Genomic DNA, 26,040 nt, shown 5'->3' on the forward strand with positions numbered 1-26,040 from the left:
TGAGTGCCTGTTGTCTTTCTATCACCTGTATCCAGTCTGGTCATTCTGCTCTGACCTCTGGTATCAACAAGGCATTTCCGCAAAAAGAACTGCCGCTCACTGGATATTTTCTATTTTTGAGACCGATCTCTGTAAACCCTAGAGATGGTTGTGGGTGAAAATTCCAGTAAATCAGCCGTTTCTAAAATCCTCAGGCCAGCCCGTCTGGCACCAACAAGCGTTCAGAGTCTCTTCAATCACCTTTCTTCCCCATTCTGATGCTCTGTTAGAAGTGCAGCAGATTGTCTTGACCATGTCTACATGCCTAAATGCATTGAGTGGCTGCCATTTAATGGGTTGATTAGAAATTCCCGTTAACAAGCAGTTGGACGGGTAAGTCTTTTAAAGTGGCCGGTGAGTGTATTTCTCTATGTATTTGGTTGCACGATGCTGGTGCACAGAAACACCAGGATTTAGTGTTTGCCCCTGAAAGTGGGCTGCTAGTTCCTTCTTTTTGAGGATGTTTAAAATCCATCATGCTCTCTATGCCTCTGGGATATACTGAAAAAAGCAGAACGAGTTTGATAGTGTTGACTGCGTTTGGGGATAGCCTTAATGTAGACTGAGTCCATTTTAGTACACACTAATTCTATTTTTGCTCACTTCTCTGGTGCAGTTAACCCTAAGACCTTTCATATAATAATAATTTTTGTGCAGGACTTGTTTCACTTCTTGAAATGCAGTAATATAAAGGGGAAAAAGGTTTTGAGTGGAAGCATAATCTCTTTGACAAAGTCAATGAGGAGGAGATATGAAGAAAAAGACTGATCCACAAAACAGTAGGTATTTTCTGAAAGAAAACGCTGCAGGTAAATCTCTAATCTGTGAGAAAAATCAAAGGTAAGCATGAAGCCCAATGTTCACTGCCCTTTTACAATGGCAGTGTTCAATGTTTGTTATAATTTCAAAATGACTGGAAAAACATTTTAACGGATGACTCCAACCAAAAAGTAGGAAGAAAGAGAGCAGATGAGTCACTCTTTAAACAAGTGTCATGTGCCTGGTTTCTCAAAATGTGGGAAGAGTTGTGTTTGGACCTGTGAAAACCAGGTCATTGAGGTGGTAAGCAGACCACACATCTGGAAGCAGAAACATTTCATGAAAACTGTTACACAAACAGCACAGCCCTGAAAAGCATAGTGAAACGCTTCTATGATGATTACATTTTCTTAGTTTTGCATATTTGCAGATTATTTGCATTCCTGTCTGTATTTGTGTGTGGTGCAGCTGTGCAGGGAAAGTCCACTGGCTGTTACTTATTAGACAACAAGGAAGAAACTCCAGCAGCTGGTGTGAAGACTTTCACTGAGCAGCTGGACAAAAACAAACGGCTGAATTCATGGTTAATGAAAAATCCACTCTTCCTCTTTGTCCTCCTCAGCAGTTGGTTAACTGTTTAGTGTAATCTAAAAGCAAAAAAAAAGACATGCTGCTTTGTTTTCTTATTGGTAAATATTAAGAATGAAGACTGCAAACACTACAATTTATTATTTGAAGATAAAGTTCATGTTTGCATTTGGCACTATAAAAAATAATGCAAAATGAGGTATCTAATGTTGAGCTTGTTTGTTTCTTTCTAAAATTACTGTTAGAATAGCAAAATAATCTGAAATGGAGACAGTTGGTCTAATATTTTTAAGGAATATCATTTAAAAAAAATGGTGATCAAACTTGAATGAATGTCTTTAGGATACAGCTCCTAGGCAAGGACCAATCAGAATAAAACACAGATTCCAACACCAAGAGAGGAGCATTAACCTCCCGACTCAGATATAGTTTGGACTAATGCAGCTGTAGTGGAAAACAATAAAAACTGTGTTCTCACTTCTCACAGAGCATTCTCAGACTGTCAGATCTGTGCTTGTACAGGCTCATTACAAGGCTTGGCCTGCAGAATGTTAACCAGGCAGGTAGGACGGGTTCTCTTCAAAGCTTTTGGAAGACATGAGCTCAACCGGCATTCTTTGGACCCTGGTTTCCTGTAACTCTCTCTTCTCCACTGTGCTGTGTGTCTTTGTGTGTGTGTGAAATTACTTGTCACCTTAGTTTTAATAGTTTCATTTTTTTTTACATGCTTACTTTATTATCTATTTAGTATCCAATCTGAATTATTGAACTCCTTGTGAGTTAAAAGTAAAGCACCAAGTAACTTTGATATCAAATAATGCAGAAGTCAAAAACCACATTTGGTGTTGCAGTTATCTCAAAGATCATAAAGTAATAATAACACGGGATTATGAGGGAATGAGTGTGTTTGGGGACAGGCCCTTCGTCCTCTTCTAACCACTTTACCCCCTTTTGCCCTCTTGTGTGCATGTCCCCCGTTCTTAGTATCCCACTCTTTTTCTCTCTTCTGTCAGGTCCAAATTGAAGTGCAGACATAATAAAAATAAAATTCAACGTGATACAGAAAAAGGGCTTTATACAAATATGAACCTTGTGTGTCCGAAACGTCATGATCTCCTGTTGCAACAGCAACATCTCTCCAACAGAAGGAACCCTCAGCTTTTATCAGTTGGTCACAACTGCCCTTACGGGTGGATACTGTCTGCAGGTGAAAAATGGGAAAATGTGTACCTGTCCTCCAGGAAGTTTTAAGGTCGTAGACCATCCAGTGAGCCTCCAGGGAGAAAAACGTCATGCACTTTTTTTTTCTACGAGCACGCATCAGGTTGTAGCAAACACTTGAGCAACACGAAAGGATGAAGTAGGTGAGACGCAGGCTCATCATACCTATTTTTCCTTTTTTTCAACCCCCTCTCCAAACCCTGTACACTGTCCAGGAAGCCCATTAGCGTTGTTCAAGTTACACGTGCACACTCCTCACGCGCCTCTTGTGCACAGCCTGACTGTTAAAATCAGGAAATTACATGGAGAGTAGTTTGTTTGGACATCCTACGCGTGTCCTGTAAGGCACTTACGTGACACGTGCACAGCCCGTGCACGCAGCATTGAGTGTGGTCAGTAAGGAGCCAGTACTTGCCCTTACCAACACTGAAGTACTGTGTAAAGGGCGGCATGGGACAGTAGCCTGTACGTCATAAGTGTGAACTTCCATTTTCCTTAAAAATATCTCTCAATAAATATACTTGCTCCACCATAAAAATGGTATGTTCCATTTTTATGAGAAGGCCATAAGGCTTATGCAGGACACACTTGTGCTTCTCTTGAGGTTCAGCGCCTCTTCTCTACAACCCACTACCGCCCAGATAACGAAAAACATTTCTCTCTCTGTATGTATATATTTGTGTTTGTACACATATATGTGTATATACGTGTGTGTGTATATATACAGGGCTCTAAATTAACACCCACCCCCGTCCAAATGCGGGTAAAACTTAAATTTTGCAGACAGAAAAACTATTTAAGATGCCCCTTTGGCAGATGAGACATTGCTCATCATCTCTGACATGGGGCTCAAACTCACAACCATGACTTTTAAGTCCCATGTGATTGGCTGATTAGAAATCTGCATTAACAAGTGGATGGACAGGTGTGCCTAAAGTTTTCAGTGAGTGTATATGTATAAGTGCACATGTAAATGATTATAATTCTTAGGCATAAATCTATATAGATAATATACATTACAAATTTATTCAATGAGAATAGGAAGTTTGTCAAAAACAGTTGAATAATTCCTTGAAAAGGAGTGAGAGGAAGTACATTTTTTATTCCCAACCCTATCACGGTTATGTTTTTGGTTAATTGCTTTACATCGATGGAACTAGGTTTATTGTATTTTGTAGGTCTATTTGATAGATTTCAAGTTTGGGTTTTGTAACAAGCCAGACATTTGATGAAATAAATGAACATAAAAAGAAAAAAACAGTTTGAGCTACCAGTGAAAAATCAGCCTTAAACATTATTAAGTTAAATGGCTTAGGAATAAATTGTCATAGCGTTGGCAGACTAACCTCAACAATAATCTTAAAACTACATTGAGAGGAGTTTTAAAACTACTTATAAAGGGGGTGACGCTGTCTCCCCTCCAAACTAAATCAGAAAAAAGCCTGACGGTGTAAGCTGTGACTCCATCTTTACTTTTAAAATCATCTATTCCTGCAGTCTAAAACACAAGTGCAAAGAAAATGTGAGAAAAACTACTAAGTCTCTAAAAAAAGATAGAGTTTTAAATGATCTTGGAAGGCTTCCTAACTCTTAATTTCATTCTGCATATGTAATGCCATCATCATGAGCTTAAACATTTAAAAACTGAAGGCAGAATCATTGTCTGTAGCAGAAACTGTTTCTGCCAGCATTACTACAGCAGCTCTGAAAGTCATTAACGCACCACAGACACACAACTGGCTTTAATTTTGTCATTATGACCCCCATGAAGGCTCTGATTGTTGGAGGAAAACCTTAACCAGTGAAAAAGGAGCATAGAGGGGGAGGGAGCAGAGATGAAGAGAGGACCACACAGGTCTTGGTGGATAGGGGTTCCCCCTACACTGTGGGAATGAGCTGCCACTGTCTGCTGGACAGAAAACAGTGAGCTCATCTGAAGTTACCGTTCATTCTTTTCAGAAAATCGGCAGCATAAACTCAGTGTTGACAGTATTTCTTATGTCATTCACACGTTCAGTGACCCCCCCCCCCCCCCCAACACATTAATGTTTACACAATAAAATGCAATCATTTTTAGAGTGATTCTAAAATAAAATTAAAAAAAATAAGCAACTGTATTTTGGCAATTTTTTATCTGAGTTTACTTTTTCTGTCTCATATGCCTGGATTTGCAGTCCCTATCAGTTTTTATTTGCTGCTGCACCTTTTTGCATCTTGTTTGAAAAAGAAACTCTCATTTCAGTGCACTGCAAGACACAAAGACTTATCTAATTGTGTTTCATTAAAACTTTTGCCTTTGTATCTAACCAGCATATATATCACCCACATGTTTAATTTGCACTGTCCCTTTAAACTGTTGAACACACGCTTTCATGAAGTATCGCGTGATTTCAGAACGGGATTTCAGAACGGGATTTCAGAAAGATGGGAGCTGATGGGAGCCAGCTGAGCCCACCCGGACCAAATGCCCAACAGTCCGTACTGACGCGGTAGAGCAATAAAATCCACAGGAATACTTCAACAATAACTTTCACCAAGCAACAAGCATTGGAGAAAATTCATCAACTTCAAAGACTCCTACTGCCACACCCAAAGAGGGTGAACTTGTTTGAACACTGGACTGAAAACACAATTATTTACCCAATGAACATATAATTGTCCTTGTCAATTTTGTTCACTGTAAATATATCTGCATCAAACCAGCTAAAGGAGTTTTTTGTGTGATTTAACATTTCCACATTTCCTCCCTGAGACAAACTGGCCTCGTCCAATTTCTTTTCGTTGTGCACTTTAATCAAGCGTGATACATATACAAATGTGTAGTGAACTAGCAAGGAGGAATTGTGGAGTGTAAAATCAATTTATTAACCCTTCAAACCTGTTTTGTGTATATTTAAAATCATGGATTTTTTCTTAGTTGTGGGGTCAAAATACCAAATGCTGTTCTAGTTGAAGGTGTCACAGTGACTGAAGATAATGAGGAAGTATTAGACTTCTTGAAACAGTATGGCAAAATTAATCAGATTAAAGTTATTTCTGACACTAACTCAGAATATAATGACACACTTATGGTGGAGTGCTGCTCAGGTGCATCTGTAGAGGCTCTACGCCCTAAGTAACCATACAATTTAGTTTCTGAAGATCATGTTTCCTCGTTCTGCATTTTTTATTAATCAGCAGTCTGTTCAGTGCGTGTTGCTACAATTAAAACTGCGTCATACTTATCAGAACTTAAGGACCTTGCACGTTAAACCGGAACGGATTACGCACAAGGCCTGCGTAAGTCTTACAATGACTCAGATCAGTCACTCTGTGGCAGCACTTCAGCCTCTATCACAGGTGAAAGAGCGACCTTCAAGTTCATATTTTCCTGCCCCATCATTGGGAATGCCACCATCGGATTTCGGAGCTTCAAACCAAGACATCCCAGGGCCTGAACCATCTCAAACTCCAAAGTCTGCGTCTCAATCAACACCTTGCCTGTCTAATTCTGGTCCAGATCTTCATCTACCAGAAATGCAGTGGTATGTAGTAGGACATATTGTTAAAGCGAAGACATCACACACCAGCAAAGACTTAAACCATTTTCAGGAAGATTCCCCAGACCAAACCACGAAACAGATTATGAAACCTGGAGGTCTGGAATGGATCTACTGTTGAAGGATCCTGCTGTGTCTGATCTCCATCGCTGAAGGAATATTGTTGACAGTCTACTACCACCAGCTGCTGACATAATAAAACATCTCAGCTCTGATACATTTCCTTCTATTTACTAGGAAACTCTTGACTTTGCCATAGGCTACAGTGCAAGATGGAGATGAACTTTTCGCTAAATTTATGGACACCTTTCAGAATGCTGGCGAAAAACCCTCAACTTACGTGCAGCGTCTTCAGGTTTCACTCAACTCTGCTGTGAAGAGAGGAGGAGCCGCAGAAGATGACGTACCTCGCCATCTTCTTAATCAGTTCTGCAGAGGATGCTGGGAGGACAACTTGATCACAGGACTTCAACATAAACAGAAAAAAGCACAACCACCGACTTTGGCAGAATTACTACTACTCCTGTCCTTAGACCGGTCACATACACACACACACACACACACACACGTGCACACACACACTGAAGGAGGAGGGTTTGGGGAAGAGAGAGGTAAGAATGGGGAGGTAAGAATGTGTGCCCTGTCTAGGCTACCCCACTTTGGTGTGACACAGCCTGTGTATATAGAAATAGATATAGACTACTACTCCTACGCACAGAGGAAGACCGAGAAGCAGCTAAAGCCCAACGAATGAAGCAACATCTAGATATGACAGAGCAAAAAGGTGCAACTCAAGCACAGTTTGCTCACAACACTGAAAAAAGGGAGATGTAATCCAAATTAACTAACATCACACAACAACTGGCACGTCAGCTAGCTGGTGTTCAGCAACAACCTGCACTACTAACAGCCAGCCAGTCTACCTCTTTGGTAAGACCAAAAGCGCATACATTCACCACGCAACCAAAAAGCCAGATAAACAGCTACTTCAAAGAACCACATCTCACCCCGAACCAGGCTATTGCTTTAGATGTGTGGAAGATGGACATATCAGACCACAATGACAGGTGAATCCGGCAATATTTAACATGGCAAAACACTTGGAGCCAATGAACCATTTTGGTAGTGGACTGCTCTTTAAGGTGGACTGAGCACCACACTGGATGGTTTTTGTCTTCTTGGGACAAGGTTGGTCTTGGGCCGCTGTTAGTCCCTCAACAGGCACCAACATTAGTTTAACGGTTGTGAATGGAAATGACTTTGCTTTTGTGCAAACAGTTTCTTCTTCTATGCCAAAAGTGCTGAGTTTGGCTCATTCTAACATTGTGGTCTGATATGTCCATTTTCACCACATCAAAAGCAATAGCCTGGTTTGGGATGAGATGTGATAGTCCACTTTCTTTTCATCGTCCACTTTAATCTAAAGTGTTACATATATTTAATTTGCAGAATTATTCAAGACTTTTTTTCATTTGTATTTTCTGTAACATTCAGGTAATAGTTTAAACCAAAATATCTAATCATGTTAGACAAATATCTTTGGACAAATGTTGTGTCTTTCAGTGTATTTACTAAAAAAAACAAAGAAAAGAAACGCTGGTGATGAAGTTTAAACTTGAGAACTTTTCATTAATAGTATGGAGGCGGTGTGCACAGGCTTTCTGATGCTGTGAGACAGGGGACAAAGAGCCATTAGAAGAGCAGTTATTGGAGGACCACCTCCCTCATACTCCACCCCTGATAAGGATAATCAGGGGTGGAGAAGGCATTATGAATGGGTTAGATGAGGAGTGGAGGGGTGCGGAACTACTCAGTACCAAACACACACTATTCCATTTTTTTATTTCCTGTTTCTGTGAGGGTTTGATGATGCATTAGAGATTTGTCTGAATCATGGAAACTAAAGTGAAGCAGCCTCAAAAACCTTCAAGTGTATAGATAAAACATGCTGATGACTGGGCTCTAAAACATGTGATCATAAAATGTCAAATGTATTCTCTGACTCCAGCAAAGTAGAAAAACTTTTATGAAAATGTTTTTTTTAAATCCCTAAATAGAAGTGACAAAGATGTCCCAATGCACTAAAATGGAACAAAAGATTCTGATGAACAACCAGAGAATCCTTTCCACATTCAAGTAAATCCACATCACTTTCACATGGCAGCAGGTCTGGAGAAGTTGGACCCTCTGCCTGTTAAAGTGATGACCTGTGAAGAATTCATGCATGATATTTCACTACTACAATAGAAATGTCTCAAATCTGACATGATCACAAATAAGCTAAGCTCTTATAAAGTGTGTCTTACATGAGTGGGCTGCAGTGCAGAGGTAGAAGGGTCGATCTCTGACAAAATTATTAAAGGTTCGATTCCCACATTGTCCGCCCATGTGTGAAAGTGTCCTGCGCTAGACACGGAATTCCACATTGCTCCTGGTGGTCATAAGTTGGCGCCAGAGTATGGCAACAGAGCATCAGTGAGTGAATGTGACTGTAAAGCACCTTTAAGGAAGAAGGAAAAGCACTCTTTAAGCTTGAGATGGGAGATGATACAGTGGTGGCTAAACACAACAATAAGCATTTGCACTCAGAAATCAGAAAAGCGTCTGACTCCAGATAGAGCAGGGAGGAATCCGATGTCTGTGAGGTTTTAATATGGACACAACACGTTAATGTGGACAGGAAAGTAACATCTTTGTCTTCAAAGTGTTGAGCTGCAGCTGGTTTAAGCCTTAGTCACAACTGTCCTTTTGGAGCGTTACGGCTGTCTGCGGGTGAGAAATGGGCAAATCTGTGCGGGGCATGCAGGCGGCCTGCACAAAATTTGAAGATTGTAGACAAAAGTAACATCTGCCGTGAACTAAACCTCTTGACTTGGATTGATCCCTCGAATGTTTAAGTTTTTCTAATATGTTTCTAAAGGACACCTTTTCTGCATCTTAAAGGCATTTTGCTACCCAGTATCTTCTAAGTGATTCAGCAACCTCCTAACTACAACAGAGTTACATTGACAGTATTTTATGTTTAAGCCAAGTTAGTTTGAAAATTTTCCACCAGTTTGACTCTCTGATTCCCGTAAATGAAGAGCATTACTCGCAGTTAGGCAATCAGATTAGCTAAGTCTAATAAAAGCCGTCTCAAGTTACAGATATCGAAGGTAACTGGACCTGAGCGCGGCCTCTTCCTCCGCAGTGTTTGATGTGCCGATGAATGAAAGACACTGATAAAAGCATTTACAGTTCACTCAGCTGCTGTAAAGAGGCAAATCAGGGCAGTGGAGCAAGAAAAGTGAAAGTAATCTGTTGAAGCGCTCCACACCCAACGCATCTTGACATTTCTGATGCTGCCAAAAATTGAACAGTTATCAAAAAAATCTATGAATTAGAAAATACATAACCTAAGACAGTTTGTAACAACAAATGCATTTAAGTTCTGAAATAATTCTTGCAGCAGCTAAAGGTCAAACTAATCATTCTTGTTGACATTCAGTCAACAAACACTAAAGGAAAGAAGAAGATGAAAAAAGTGTGCAATGGAGATATGAGGGAGCAGGAACACTGTAACATGAAATCTGCAACTATCCACGACCCCCTTTGTTGCATAGAGGAGGAATTAATGCCAAAGTAAGATGGAATGTACTCTCTGACTTACAGTAAGTCATGCAGCATTTCAATAAAGATAGATCTTATGCAAATACAACAAAGATTTATTTGCATGAAATAAGTCCATAGTTTTTGGCGGTTAGGCTCTGCACCGATGACATCCTGCATGCTGGTTTGATAAGCTTGTACCATAAATGGATGAACCTCAGAGCCATGACACTGATGATGGTTAGAGGCCAGTGCAGGACAAGGCAATGTTCCAGGAGGAGGACGCAGCAGAGGAGGGCCGAAGAAACCATCTAGAATGCAGAGCGATAAACATCAATGACTTTAAAAGCAAAATATGATTGGCTTAGAAAAAAAGGTGGGAAATATGGCTATTGGTTTAGAGTGATGACTTAATTGATGATTGGCGTGTACAGTGAGTGACGTAAAAACCCAGCTTACCTGGAAGTGAGGTAGATCTACCCCAAAGCTTCACAAAAGACAAGGTGAGGAAACTGAAGGTACTGAAGGTATTGGTCCAGTATCACTGGAAACAAGTTGAAATTGTTATGAGCAGACCACAAACAGTCACTTTTTGGCGAGCCATGATGTATCTCTTCACAAGAAGGAGCAAACACAGTTCAATACTTAATCTGCATACGTCTTGACCATGACTGAGCACCAATGGAAATAGTTTATGCCAAAAAAGTTTTAGTATGAACCAGGGATGGTGAATAAGTCATTGGCTGTGGTGCTGACAGCACGGCATGACCCAGCTTTTTGCACACTGAGTAGGCCCATAAGTCTGAACAGCCAGTGGGTGTGGGCAGGCTGCTTGTGTGTTTTATTTATCAATGATTACCATGGGAGTGTGCTTGGTCTCATGCTGTTACTGCTGCAGATAGTGAAAGTTTAAATCCTCCTGACAAAAGTCTTTAAGAAGTTCAAAATACTGTCTCTCTCTCTCTCTCTCTCTCTCTATAAATATATATATATATATATATATATATAGAGAGAGAGAGAGAGCTATATCTCTTATAACATGTATTTTGGTGTTTTGGTTTCAGACCTTATTGGTTGCAACCCTTAAAAATTGGCCTCATCAGGTTTATCAATGAAGTGTCTCTTTCTGTTTGCTGTGGCTCAGGTGACAAATTCCTCAGACTGTTTGTGAATGAACAAATGATGAAACCACCAGCATGCGGGTGGATGTATAGCTGAGTTCTTGAAGGGCCGTCCATTCAAGCATTCCTCACTCCCACAGTAACCTGATCCATAGGGGGAAGGGAGCTTACAAGGCGAAGAGGCTTGTTAGGAATCCTACGGACTTTTATGATCAAAATTCATTCATCTGGATATGGGATTCTCTTAAATATTTTAACATGCATTTTGAAATACAGACTTAATGTAAAGATGCCTGTCAGACATAAAAGGACTAAATTAATAAACTGTAGCTGTAATAAACCACACATGATACGTTTATCCTAGTTTGTTCATTTCTGGAAGTTTAAGCACAAAATGCTGTAACACTCCACTACTAATTTAAAAAAAGAATTACAATTAAGCAAAATTAAAGAGAAAAGAAAAGTTTGTTTTTTAAAGTAAACTTTTACTATATAATCTTTCATTTCAATGGAATTCATTGGTCACTGTAATGGACTAATTCCATGATCTTTGAGCTTCTGGTGACTTTTTTATGTTGCTTGTCACTTGTTTTGTGTGAAAAAGGTATTTTAATTGTGTCCAAAACATCTTACTGTTCCAATAATGGGTGCAGATGACTGCATGATACTTTGTGGGTCATAAATCAGCCCACTGAAGAATAAAACTTGTGCTGTACAATACAAGGATGGCTACGAAACCTCCTTCCAGACATGATTATTTCATGCATGAAAAGATGGAGACTGAATTCTTAAGAAAGAGAAAGTCTAGATAGAATGTGAGCTCCTCCTCCAATGGTATGCCATAGAGACTGCTGAGGTGGCAGGATACCACAGGACACAATACTGGTTGCAGTAGCATGGATGCAGTCTGTGACTCCCCTCCCCTGTGTCTGGTTTTGGCCCTCCTCCATCCTGTGACCTGGAGGCATTTAACCTCTGACCTCCAGGGCCAATATTAACTCTTATGTGATTGTTCCAGGGCAGCCGACTTCCCCTGGCCCAGGCCCTGAGAACATTCCTGTGCTACGTTGCTAGGAGAGCCTTGCTGTCACACCGCTGACCTCCTCTATGCTCCGGGTTACCCTTGATCTTCTGTACACAGTTGCTCACAGGAACTAACACGTACAAAAGGACTCATGCACACACAAACACACCCATCAACGCCACCATAGCTTCACCTCAACCCCGCCCTCCGCCCTGGTGCCCTCGTGAAGTTTTCTGGTCTATCGCAAAGACGAAGGCCACCCAAGTCAGAGCCTGAGTTTGCTTAGGCAGCAGTCACCTGCCACTGCTTTTCTCAGTGGCAGCATTGAAGATTGAGATGTTTACATTGTTCAGCATTGATGTAAACTTTGATAACCCAGTTTGGAATGCAATGTGGACATGTAAAAGAATCGCATTAGATAGCATTTAGCAGACACTTCTACCTAAAGCAATTTACAGGTTTCTCATCATATGGGAAAGCAAGTACTTACATAAAATGAGCGTCATGTATGGGGAATTCAACACATCTGTTTGCAGAAAGCTACAAGCCCAAGTCGGCAAGATAGTGTTAATATGGAATTCAATTTATTAGTAGTTTATCTAGACTCAAAACTAAATAGCACTTAAGAAATGCAGTCTATGTCATAAGAACACATCAGTTTTACCAAAGCCTGGGGGGGGGTGGGGGGGGTGGGGGGGGGGCAATACTGAGAATTTTGGTATCAACGTAATAGCAGATAATTAGTGGGATCGTGTTGCCATTGGATACTTTTTAGTTGAAATATGTTAATATTTTTGGTAGTTATGTGTGTAATAAAACACAGGACAAAGACCTTCTGCAAATAACAATATTTATTAACAAACTAACTACAACCATTAAAAATGAAGATGCACCAAATATAAGATAATGTAACAGTATTTTATTAATGAAATCATTCAATCAGAACAAGAAACACAGTTTTCTTGTTATAATTGAATGATATCATTCACAGTACAAAATAGCAAAAAAGTAAAAAAGGAATAAAAATGAAAAACAGCATCACAAACTATTATTTTGTAAAAATAAAGGCAATAATAATTAACAAAGCCAATAGTGCAAAATGAGTAAACAAAGCAACATTGTAACATATAAAAAATACGAACAACACACATCGAAAAGAAATGTATCCATTGAATGCAAATATGTGTGAAAATGAATTCAACAGTGCAAATCAGGTTTGAACTGCTAGTGGCTTGTAGCCTTTGGCTTTTTGATCACAGTGTCTGGTCAGTTGCCCTTTCACCGTCTTTCCAAGTAGATGAAAGATGTAAAGATTCTTGTTCAGAAATATTGACATGTTCACTTTATTCCCTTTAGTTATGGAAGTTCAACTGATGTCGTTTGAACTTGGCAGAGAAATAAGAAACTGGATGAGTGATTCCCATATCATCCTCCTTTAATAGTACAGCTCCTGCCCCAGATGCACTTGCATCAACCTTCAAGTAAAGATGGAAAAATAAGGAGTAGCTAACACAGTTGATACCTGTGTGGCCACACAAATGGCAGCGCTGAGCTACACAAGGTTATGACCCATTGCGCCCTATGGTCGTGAAAATACGCTACACTTCTTTCAATTATTAACTGTCCCACCTTAGAGAAATGTAATTAAGTGTAATTAGTCCCAGATGTGTTGCAATCTTACTTTAAAAAGGTTCCTTCATTTTCCACTACAGAGGTGGGTCTCCATCCTGTGGAATGGACTCCTTTTACCGTTGCATTTCAAAAGTTGGATCAGTGCCTGATGTGTGATGTTGCTGCGATTCAAGAATTTGAGTGTCATACTCTGTCCGTATCCCGTCTTTGGTTGCAACTGAAAGAAAGCGGCCTGGTGAGTGTAGAGGTAATTAAGTGCCTTTGGAAGTTATCATCAAACTGTTACTACTGGACTGTACACACAAATGTGCAAAATAGTGGGATGCACAATTTGGTCCTCTATCTCCAAGAGTAGAAAAATAAACACAGTTTAACTATGTTTTTCATATTAGGTCATTTCATGTGTTACTATAGACCTACCTACAGTGGACACAACTTGCGTTTACATGTTTGTGTGAGCACAATTTTTAACCATGATGTGGGGACTAAAGAATGTAAACTTAAAGACCAACTCCAGTTATCTCAAGATCTATTGTCAAAGCATTCCCAGGGGTCTTTTATTTATGTTTATGCCGTTTTTAGCCAAAATGAAAAATAAAAAAAACTGAACATAGTTTCTGCAGAGCGGCAGGAGTTCATTAGAAACTCACCTCTGAGTTGTGTGCGGGACTCTTTGGCACAGAGTAAGCCTGCTCTGACTTCCCATCATCTTTTCGTTTTCACTCTCTTACCCTAGCTTACAGCCCCTCACAAACCCAAGCTAACATTAGCGTGCATAAAAATGGCGAGAATATTAGAGCTATTTATCCGTACAGTTTAGATCCAGATTCCAGCTCAGACGACGAAAACAAAGACGTTCATGGATCTATTTTTCTGCAAGTGGATGCATCAGAATAGAGCAGAGCAGGGTCCCGTCCACTGTAACAACCACATCACTGCTACAGGCTTTTTCAAATAATTTTTTTTTGTCTGCTCCGGATTCACAATGATTTGAATCAAGGAATACTTAGAAACACAGTTTGAATTCTAAATTTTTTCTTATTTATCATAAGAAAAACGAACAAGAACACTTTAGCACCTTCCAGAAGGCAGGTTTAAACTACCCTGACTTTAACCCTGAACTCTGGCTGAAGTCCGCCTGAACTCTGGGTATGTCGGTTCCAAAAGACCGGATATGAGTTAGCATAATTACGCCCGACTTGGTAACCCTGAGTTAATGCGCGTGCACAGCAAGTACATAAAGACATTCTCAATGGATCGCTGATTTCCGGAGTCACCATGGAAACATGTGGAGAAAAAAAGAGAGCACTATACTTCAGTGAGACAGAGACAGAGATTTTAATGACGGCGTTTGCAGATTATACGTCCATCAAAAAGTAATACGGCTGCATCATCAGCCAAAGAAAGAGTTTCTGCTCGAAGAAAAATAATGGACAAAGTAAACGCACAAGTTCCTATCTCATTTCTATTTTCATTGTGACGCATATATATATATAACTTATCCAACTTAAATGAATTACTTCAATTGGTAACAAGTAATGGAGTTACATTTATTAAACCTAATTTCTTACGTCTATCCAACTCAACAATTGTTTATACAACTCAAATTTACATTTTTATCTACCTAAATGTCATATTACTCAAATTCAATTAAATGTTTTTCCATCTTAATTTATTGTACTGCTTGAACTCTCAAATCTCTAAGTTTGAGCCTGCAGATATTCTCATTTTTATAACATTAAAATGAATGATGTATTGTGGATTTGCACTATATAGCATGCATTCAGCTAACATGACTCTGACTTTAACTTCAGTTCTTGCAAAGACTTAATATAGTATGACAAAATAATTTGGCAAAACACAGTAAAACAGCTTACAGTATCCCCCTGTCAAGGTGGAAAAAGTATTATCTGAGCTTCTTCATCCGCTAAATTAACTTCAAATGGACACGCCATGCTGCTTCACCTCTCTGAAAACAAACTAACCTTCAACTAAACCTGCTCCGGACCAGGTTATGTTCAGAGCATGAGTTGCAATGGCAACTTGACATACCCTGAAACATACCTCAATTTTTGGAATCGAAAACTGGGGTTTTCCGCTTCCTTAACCTCAAACATATCGTGGTAACCTGCTTTTTGGAAAAAAACCTAGACGGGTAGGGGAGACACCGAGCAGAAGTCAGACTTCGAACGCTCTACCTCTGCACCCCTCTATGCCTCAAGATAGAGAACAATGTGGGAAGAAAAGTAAAAGACCTTCCATGTGTTTTTTTATCAATATTTGGATTTATTTTCAATAGTAAAAACACATGTTTACACTTTACAAAATAAGATTCCATCATTCGTTCAATTTTTTCTTTTTGCAATTTCAATTACAGAGAAGTGAGCAAAAACTGGAAGGTTGTGTCTGTCTGAGCTGCCGCTGAAAATGGGGAAGTGCTGCAGGTGAGGCCAATAGTCTGAGGGGGGGCAGGACTCTTTAGCTGCATTTGGCCTTGACAGTGCTGTAAACTGTGATGCCGATGTCGCAATAAAATGACTCACAATAGACGTGGGAAAAAAAGTCTCCAACGACAACAAAAAAGAAGTGTCACATTTTTCATTAGCTGCTTTTGCAAAAAACAGTTTTTTTTGGTAGAAATTTGAAATTGTGATAAACCAGCATTGGTTGGCAAACTGAGCTCATGCATGGTGTGGTTACTGTGACAATGCCAATGAAAACATGAATGCAACTCCTTGAGCAACAAACTACGTGTAAAGCAGTCAATATCGCCAGTGTGTCTTTTTCAAGAGTTTCAGTTGAGAACTGTGTTTGTCTTTTATTTTTTCTGTTTGTTCTGTCTCTACTCACCTGTTGGTTTTCCCTCAAACAGTACAGATGTTAAATGCCTTTGAGGGATGGTTACCACCTTGAAAGAACACAGTAGAAATTGATTACCTAACACAGAGGAAGTTTGCTCAGGGCGACCACGGCATCCCTGTCTCAGGTTGAAGAAGGGCTGTGGTAAGGTGGAGTGTTAAGTGACACTTGTCTAGACAAACAAGTAGTTGTTCTGATGCTTCACTGTTTGTAAAATAGACAAATACACAGTCTTACACAAAACAATGACAAACAGACAGCACCAGAGCTACACAATGCAGTTACGTTGATGTCAGGCTGTCCTACTGTAATGTGGTTTGCATGTTTGCCATTACTAACACCCCAAATTCTGATTTCAGGTGGCTCTGAAATTGTGGACACTAAACAGCAGCAGACGAAAGGCACGGGGAACTCCATGTGTTAACCCAGTTTGTGGGCGATGCAGCCTGAGCCAAGGGGTCCCAAAATCTAATGGTGTTCCTAGATCTTTACTCAGTTTGAACAAACTCCTCACATCAGGTTCCCCTAAGGTCAAGGGAAACCGATATGTTGAGGTTTAGTCTATGAGCCAATTAGCTGTCCATTAAATTGTCTTCAGCACGTTCATGTGCTTTCTGGGCTGACAAACCTTGGAGCATGGCTGACTGCAAGTTTACAAAGTTTACTTTATAAAAAGTATGGATAAATCTGTGCCCAACAGTTTTAGGATTGTAAGATATTTTTTCCTGCTTGTGATGAATGTAGAAATAAAGGTTAATTGAAAATGTGTCCACTTTTCTCCTTGATTCTTAGACTTTGGCAAAGTCTGATAGAAATTGTTTCCTATCAGAAGCTCCTAAATTTGGGTTGAAGAATTTTTAAAAGCCTACAATTAGTGGACAGAGAGTTATAACAAAGGCTACATTCACACTACAGGCTGAAACGACCCAATTCCGATTTTTTTCCCCCTATGCGACCTGCCTGTATCTGATCTTTTTAGAACAGTATGAACGGCACGTATCCGATACGTATTCGATCTTTTCAAATGATACCGCTGTCTGACCGGCCAGGCCACATGAATCCGACCCGTACGTCATTGAGACGCTACAGAAGTCATAATTCTGCGTTGAAGTAGGCGGGAACGAGAACATAAACATCAATCATGGTGGACGATGCTGCTGAGACCAGTCAGTGGAAGGGAAGCGAGGTCACCGATTGGATTAATATTTGGGGTGACAGCTCTATTCAGGGGTTCACCGTTGAGTACTCTTCTGCGCATGCGGGTCACTTCTGGGTCATTTCACGGTCACACAAAAATTCACATTTAATTGGAAATGTAAAAGGCCTTGCAAAAAAAATCTGATTTTCTCAAAAAATCGGAATTGAGCATTAGGCTCTGCAGTGTGAACGTAGCCATATTGTGTCTGACTAAACTGACTCACCTATGTGAGGATTGCAAGAGAAAATGTGTTGATTTTTTGTTTGTGTGTGTGCTTAAGAGAAAGGGAGAAGGGGGACAATAGGACTAATCAATTTTTAGCGGCTAAAAAAAACAATTGGGGGGTTTCATGCTGCAAATAACATTTTTAAATTAAGATATCAGAAAGTAGTTTTTACTATTATGATAGCCAGCTGGTAGAGTCAGAGCAACTGGAATGATGTATGGTTCTTCGTACATTTCTTTAAAGTTTCTTTTTAAAAGATGCTTGACCACTCGGTGGAAAACCAGTGTGCATCGATGCTCACTAGATTGCTGAATATAGACCACAATGCATTTGAACTATTTTATTGCACTTTTTTGGAAACCATCAGAACCAAATGATTCATAAATAGTCTTCTTAAAATTATTGTATTTATTAGCTTCCAGTTCCGGGTCACAGCACGGATGGGTGTGGCTCACGGCGGCTAAACAACTATCTTCAAATGACTTAAAAGTTTATTTTCTCCAAAAAAGAGAGCTGACCATGGCCCCTAAGAAAAACCAGGACTACTAAGACCTTAAAAAGATTCTTGATGATATCCAAGCTGCGTTGTATCCTTTCATGGAACAAGTGACGCCAAGCTAACTCCTCTCCTGGAGCTAATGGAAGACTTCCGAAGATTCCGAGCTCAAAACAAGCAATGAGAAAACCTGGTCGACATTCTGGAGAAAAGACTGGACGATGTGGAACAACAAGCAAGGATGAATAAGGCATTCTCAATGGAGTACCGGTCAAACCTTGGGCAAAGCTAAATGCAGCCGGAGTTAGCATTGCTAATGCTAATAGTGCTAGCATTGCTAGCAGTTCTTTTGAAACAGGGAGCGATGGAGAGACTCTGGAACACAAAGTGGAATCATTTCTCAAGTCTAAAGGGATTTCCCTGGATCTAAATACCATGGAGACCTGCCACACGCTCCCCAGGAGAAAGGAGACAGATAAACAAGCGATCCCCGTCAGGTTTGTGAATAGAAAACACAAGCTAGCTATGATGAATCAAAGGAGGAATCTGAAGGGATCTGCTGTTTATCTAAATGGCCATCTGACCAGAAGGAATGCTGAAATCGCCAAACATGCCAGGCTTCTCAGGAAGCCTAAAAAGATTGAGAACGCTTGGGTTAAAGGCTGAGGGATTTACGTCAAACCACTCAGTCCACCGGACCAGTCCAAGGTTCTGGTTGTGAACACCATGAAGGATTTTGAGAAGTGTTTGATCACGGACGTCTGAACCAACATGCAGTAAAAAATCAAAGAGCCAAATAATTTCAAGAAATATGACGCCTGGATTCACTGCTTTCTCCAAAAGTCTGAAGCGACCATGATTTTCAGCAAAGTTCTGACCTGCAGACAAGTTGACCTCAACTTTCAGCGGCGCTGATATCAGCTGAAGAAGAACATGAACCTATATCTAATGTCTGCAGACATAACAGCGAAGAGAACTATAAACTCTGTTTAAACTCAGAAGAACGGCTGTTAATCAGCAGAAGAAGGAATACCAACCTTGGTCATTCGACAAAGTATGGACCCTTTTTTATTTTATTTTCACAGCATTACCTTATTATAAAAAAAATGCTTAATCAATATTTGAAGATGCTTAAATGAATTGATTTCTAATGATATTACTTCACTTGCTCCAAAAATGGAAAAATTGATTCACGATTTTTCCCAATGTAACATCATTTTGCACATATTTTTAACATTTGATACTTGATCAATTTTTGCTATGAAGATTTTTGAAACAGTGTTATGTCTATTTTACCGATATAGTATTATATTTTAATCATATACATGACTTTTATAAGTAACATAATCTGCATATATTTTGGATAAATGATCTGCATTTGCCATGTTGATTGTCATGTGATTTATTGAAATTTCAAGATTGTTAATTCTGTCTGATAAAAGCTAGGAACTGGATAATGATAAATCATGTAATGGTTACGGTAGAATTAGGGTGGGATTATATAAGTTTGCTTCCTTCCACTCCCTTTTAAGCAATATTCATTAATATGTCTAATTATCCTAAGTTTGATTTGTCATAGTATGAATGTACAACTGAGGATTGTATTGTTGTTGTGTAGTATTCTTATTTGATTGCTTGAAATAAACCATATCAAATCAAATAAAAAAATAGGTTTTTACTTCGCAAAATTTGTGATATTTTTGCTGTTTATATTAAAAAAAAAGTTGTGAGAATGGTGTCCAAATTGCTTTTAAAATCCATTCCAGTATGTAGTTCTTTAGTAGTTAGAGATTGGGGAGGGAATTGTAAGCCTCCGCTCTAATTCATTCTGAAGGTGTTCTATTGGGTTCAGGGGCCTCATTTATAAACGTTGCATAGGCACAAAAGAAGGCGTACGCCACTCTCTACGCAATAGTTGATATTTATAAAAAGCAAACTTGACGGGAAAATGTGCGGTCCTTCACGCAAGCTCTGACCCAGGCGTTCGCACAAAAATGGGTGAAATGAGAATCGGCGACACCGTCGGCAGATGGAAGAAACACGTGAAAGTGAAAATGACAATACTGCCTCTGATAAATAACATGAAGACTTCACAAAGCAAGTCTTACAATTAACAGCCTACACGAACACCCGTTTGATCGCTCAGCAGTGAAACAAACAAAAAAAATCAAACAGAAATTACAACAGAAATTCAAATGAACACACATTTGCAAAACGAAAAGTGAAATATGTTCTACAATATTGGCATGTTGTGCAATTCATCCTCATAAATAATATAGTTAACAGAACGAAATAATGTACAAAACTGATATTCTCTTCAATGTGTCCGTCTGGCGGAGCAGATATAGGTGCGGGCGTGTGGACGGACGGACAGACAGACATACTAATTGTCCACTGGGAAAGTTGTTTTCATAGTAAAACATTTCTTCATAAGCTACGGAATTATGGTATTCATGCATATGCCTTTAGTTTGTTTTATTTTTGATAAAACAATGTATGGCGTATGTCTCAACCATTCAAAACGCAACAAGAAATTACATTTGCACTGAACAATTTCCCATTTCCACGTCGGTTATTACCGACATCTGTAGCTTGTCAGATGTAATTAAATGGATGGAAATAAAATGCCCCATCACAATGCGTAATGACGCACAATGGCTGATCTTGCGCTCTTAGAAGATGTGGCAAATGGAAGAATTCGGAGTGAACGCATCTTTAGACAGCAAGGAGACTTGCTGGCAAACGAGGACGAGTGGCATATGAGTGGGTTCCGACTTCTTTGAGCCGTCCTCTTGGACCTCTGCAGGCTTTTGGGCCCGGCGTTACAGAGGAGCACTCGGAGGAACCACGCGTGTCACCCGGTGCATCTGGCGCTCCGGTGCTCCCCCCCGTGGCACACACTCTGGCGATGGAGCGCTTGACGTTTTTTATGCCTCGACTTTGATGTCCGACCATTTCTTTTTTATTTCGGCCACGGTCCGAGGTTATGAGGCTACAGCATTTAGGGCATCTGCCACCGTTTGCCACTCACGTGCCTTTTTGGCATTAGTAATGCCCACACTGTGCCCTCCAAACAACACTTTTCTCCTCTTTTCCACCTCGCCAACGATAACTTCTAATTTACACTGAGTGAAGTTACATTTTTTTTGATTTCCTCTCTGTGTTTATGATCTCGCAATCCATGAATGTTAACTTGTGGGTGTTTCACAGACTATTTATGGGCAACTGTTGGCGTGTCATGAAGCCGCAAAAGCTGCGCTACATTTAGAATTGATTGTGATTTATTAAGGGAAAGATGCGTAGGATGTGTGTAGGATGTGCCTCATTTTATAAATGACGCCCCAGGTCAGGACTCTGTGCAGGCCACTCAAGTTCATCCACACCAGACACTGTCAACTCTTCAACAATCAACAATCTTCAACAAACTGAACTTGTAACTTCAGAAATGTCGGCCACCGTGACGCCAAAAACAAGACCAAAAAAAAACAGCTGAGCAGTCATAAACGTGGGTAACAGATCGCGCTTTGCGCTTTCCCACTCACGCACATCTCACGTTCCATCCACAGACACGCGATCATGTCGCTCCATCTGTCATGTCACCGTCAAGAGTTTCAAAAATACAGGGCTATCAATGTTTTCACCGTGGCAAACCTTTTTTTCCCCCTATGGTGCGCATTAATTTAAATCGCCCGATGATATAGGCTGACGCGTAAAAGTGACAATATTTATAGAGGTGGGTGGGATCACAGTAACAAGCGGTACGTGATTGGACTCTTTCCTTATGACCCCATAGGGAAAAGAAGCTCACTGTGAATAGAGACTGTCAGTCAAACATGATTTTACTTCAAATCAAAAGGCTTAAAACAGACGACAGATGATTTTTATTGTCACAGTGCCACTGTGGCACGCAGGACCCTAGATCAATTTAGTTTGGTCTATTTTGACCGAGCCAAATTGTTGCTTTAACCCTTGTGCTATCCTAGGCACTTTACCATTGGGAGTTGGGTCATCTAGGCCCACTAAACAGTGCGCTGAACCTTTTTTCTTCAATGATTTGTGATCTTCACTGGTGTCCATGGATTACATGAAATCTTTTCACCTTTATCCACCTTTGTCATGGTAGGGAGAACACGTCAATGTAAGGGTGGGGTCATCTAAGATAACACAAGGGTTAAACTTGGTAACAGCACCTTCACCTGTATTAGGTGCAGATATACAGAAATATCCAGACAATAGCTCTGATCTTCACTTTCAATACAAAGTCATCCTTTGGTTGAGTATTAGACAAAAAATGTTAACATTTAACAAGTAATTTCATTCTTTTAAACTCAAGGTACATTTTAACAGTTTTATTGGAAATAACTTTATTTTTATGGAAGCGATTGTGTAGCATAATTAAAAAAAAAAGTCAAAATCAGAAATGCTTTTTCATTTTCAAAATGAAGCTGCATTTTTTTTCTTATTTTTTCTAACTTGTTCTGTCCAACAACTGAGCAAACAGATAAGAGCTGAAGGCCTTTTGTGTTGGGCATGTTTTACTATCACAAAAAGAGGTTAATTAACTTCGAAAAACCAGAGTGTAACTTTATATAAACCCCTTTTTTGTCACTTTATTATTTATTATTTATTTGTGACATTTTGTGTGTGGGGAGGGAGAGTGGAAGAATGTGAGGGGGGGGGGGGGTTAGAGAATAAAAGGAAGAGAGGTGGAGAAAGTGGGGGATACAAACACTGATTTGAATAAGTTAATATTTTAAGCTGTAACAATTATACCAGATCTGCTGGAAAGACAATTATTACATTCAAAGGTGAAATTCTGACACGAAGATGAGCGGAAGACATCTGTCCATCAATACACTGTGGGTTAAGAGGAGGGATGAAGCAGACAGGGAGCAGTGTGGCAGTGTGCACGTGGGGGTGGAGATACAGGCACGCTGCCGAAGTGAACCGTGTGTTCATAAGGGGAGCCAGACCAGGAGAGGGGGGGAGAGACCCCCAGGCCGGGAGCGCCCCAGGCGACGGGACCCAGGCAACCCGGGTGGGGGGGAAGAGGGGACCACCCACCCACCCAGCCAGGCACAGAGGGGCCCCCCGGCACCGAGAGGCATAGGCAAACCTGGCGTCTGTGCTCCCAGGCCACAGGAGAGGCGTGCTTGGCCGTACCAGGCGGCAGCCATGCGGGCCACCGGGCGCCAGACACCGAGACGCGGGCCCATATCCCCTCTAATGCCCTCCCGACTCTGCAATGGGGAGGGAGAGCCCCAGAGGAACCCGGTGAGCCAGCCCCAAGGTCTGTCCCACCCATGCACTCACGCACACATGCTCACAATCTTCTGGATGCCCCCCACCCCCCGTCAACACTCAGTATCCCCTTCCAGCCGTTCGACCCCCCAGCGCCGCACGCCTGACCACCACTGCAGCCGACAGGATACCCATGGCCTGGCCGCCATGAGAGGAGCAGGCGGGTCTGCAGGTAAAATAGGAGGTCTCCAGTGTGACAGGCCCCCAGTAGACCCCCCCACTCCGGGGTCCCTCTGTGATTGGTGTGTATATGCTGTGTGTGTGCTGCTAACATGCAATGAGTGTGTCTGAAGTGGAAGTTAAAATTGTGGGGCAGACCAGTGAAAGATGGGCATGGATGTTTCACCATGCCCCTCTCCACCAGACCATCCCCACAAAGCCCTAGATGAATCAGGGTGTCTAATATGCGAGTAAAAGTGGAATGGAGGGCGCGCGCCGACGCGACCCCAAAGAGAGGCACCCCCCACCAGCATGTCCCACCCATCCAGTTCCTGGAGCCCAATGTGCCTGTGTGCCACGTTTGTTTGGATGGGAGCGGGGATGAGCAGGCGGATGGGCACAACCGGGGGAAGAATGCTCCCCGAGCGACCGGCCCCCCAGCCGGCCGCTGTAGGCACCCCCCCCCCTCTCGGGGCGGCCAGGCAGTCAGGAAGCAGCAAGCCAACCTCAGATAGAGGCCAGAGCCGCCCCAGCGCAGAGAGACAATCAGCAAAGAAAGGGCCCGGTGCCAACCCCAAGGGGCAGGAGGTCCAGCCCTACCATTCATGTCCTGACTTCCCTAAGGGACTAGCACACTGCCCCCCCAGGGCGCCCCCCCAGGACACCCCCCCCCCCCTCCTAAAATGAAAATGAATAATGATAAAATAAATAAAATGAAATAAAGAAATAAATTAAAAAGAAAATAATAATAATAATAATGAAATAAATTTAAAAAAATCAAGGGAACCCCTTAACCCCTGCTGTGGATGCATCGCCGACCCCCGGGGGCCAGGCCAGACAACAGGCCCGGCAGAGCCCACCCCTCCCAAACCCACCTCGGCCCACCAAACCATCCAGGTCCCGGCTCAACCCATCACCATCCCACCCCTACTAGATGATGTGACTAATCAGCTGGAGCCAGGGAGAGTCTGAAGCCGACATATTTTTTGTGGAGGAAATATATCTCTAAACTAATATGCTCTGACATGAGGTTTCTGTAGTGATTGATGCTAAGATTTTTTTTAGATTTCCAGTTCAGGAGGATAGTTTTCTTTGCGATACGTACAGTGGTGAGAAACAAATAAGCCTTGTTAGATTCTATGTTGATATTATTCAGGTCACCTAATAAGCAGAATTCGGGGCATGCAGGAATCTTATTATTAAACCAGATTGATAAATCCTCACAGACCTTATGCCAGAATGTTTGGACAGGTGAACAGAACCACAGGGCATGCAAATAGTCGTCTATGTTGTTACCTGTGCACTGTGTATACAGCAGACTGATTGAGACCCATTTTAAATAACCTCTGTCCGGTGTAGTGAGTTCTGTGGAGAATCTTGTACTGGATAAGTTGCAGATTAGGACTTTTGGCCATATTAAAAGGCATTCCAACAGATCTGTAGCCAAAATTGATCACTAGAATTCAATGATAGCTCAGACTCCCATTTTGTCATGGGTAAGTAAATTTTGGAAGTGAGCTTTGGATTTTTAAGGTCAATGAAATTTGTTACTGTAAGGAGAAGGTCTAGGTCTATTTGGGTCAAGCAATATTTAGTGTTTATAGCTGATTTAAGTTGCTGATATTCTAGAAATTTGTTTTTACTAATCCCATAGATTGAGGATAACGTTGGGAGGGACATAAATGTTCTATTCTGAATTATGTGCTGGAACTGCTGGATTCCTTTGTTCTTCCATGAAGCAAAATGAATCATTTTTTTGTTAATTAAAATGTCAGGGTTATTCCAAATGGGTGTGAGTTTGCATGGAAATAATGTGAGGTTGTTTTTTTTTAAGAAAATCCCACCAGGCTGTTAGAGATGAGCTGATGTTTAAACTACTGAAGCATTTGTTTTGTTTAATTTTAGAACTGAAAAAAGGTAAATTAGAAATGTCTAGGGTACCACAGAGATTTTGCTCTATATCTAGCCAAGATTCATCTAAAACACCAGGATTAAGCCATTTTTGGACATAAAACAATCTGTTCGCAGAGTAGTAGTCCTGGAAGTTTGGTAGGCCTAGTCCCCCTCTATATTTAGGCTTTTGAATGGTTTTCAAACTGATCCTTGGTGGTTTACCTTCCCAAAGGAATTGGGAAATGAATGAGTCTAATGATTTGAACCAAGTAGCTGGAGGTTTGGAAGGAATCATTGAAAACAGGTAGTTAATTTTGGGGAGAATAGTCATTTTATGGTTGCAACTCTCCCTATTAAGGAAATGGGTAGTGTTTTCTATCTAGTAAGATCAGCCTCA

Source organism: Oryzias latipes, chromosome 3, assembly GCF_053564925.1.
Source record: "Oryzias latipes strain Hd-rR chromosome 3, Olatipes_Hd-rR_3.1".
Taxonomy (NCBI): domain Eukaryota; kingdom Metazoa; phylum Chordata; class Actinopteri; order Beloniformes; family Adrianichthyidae; genus Oryzias; species Oryzias latipes.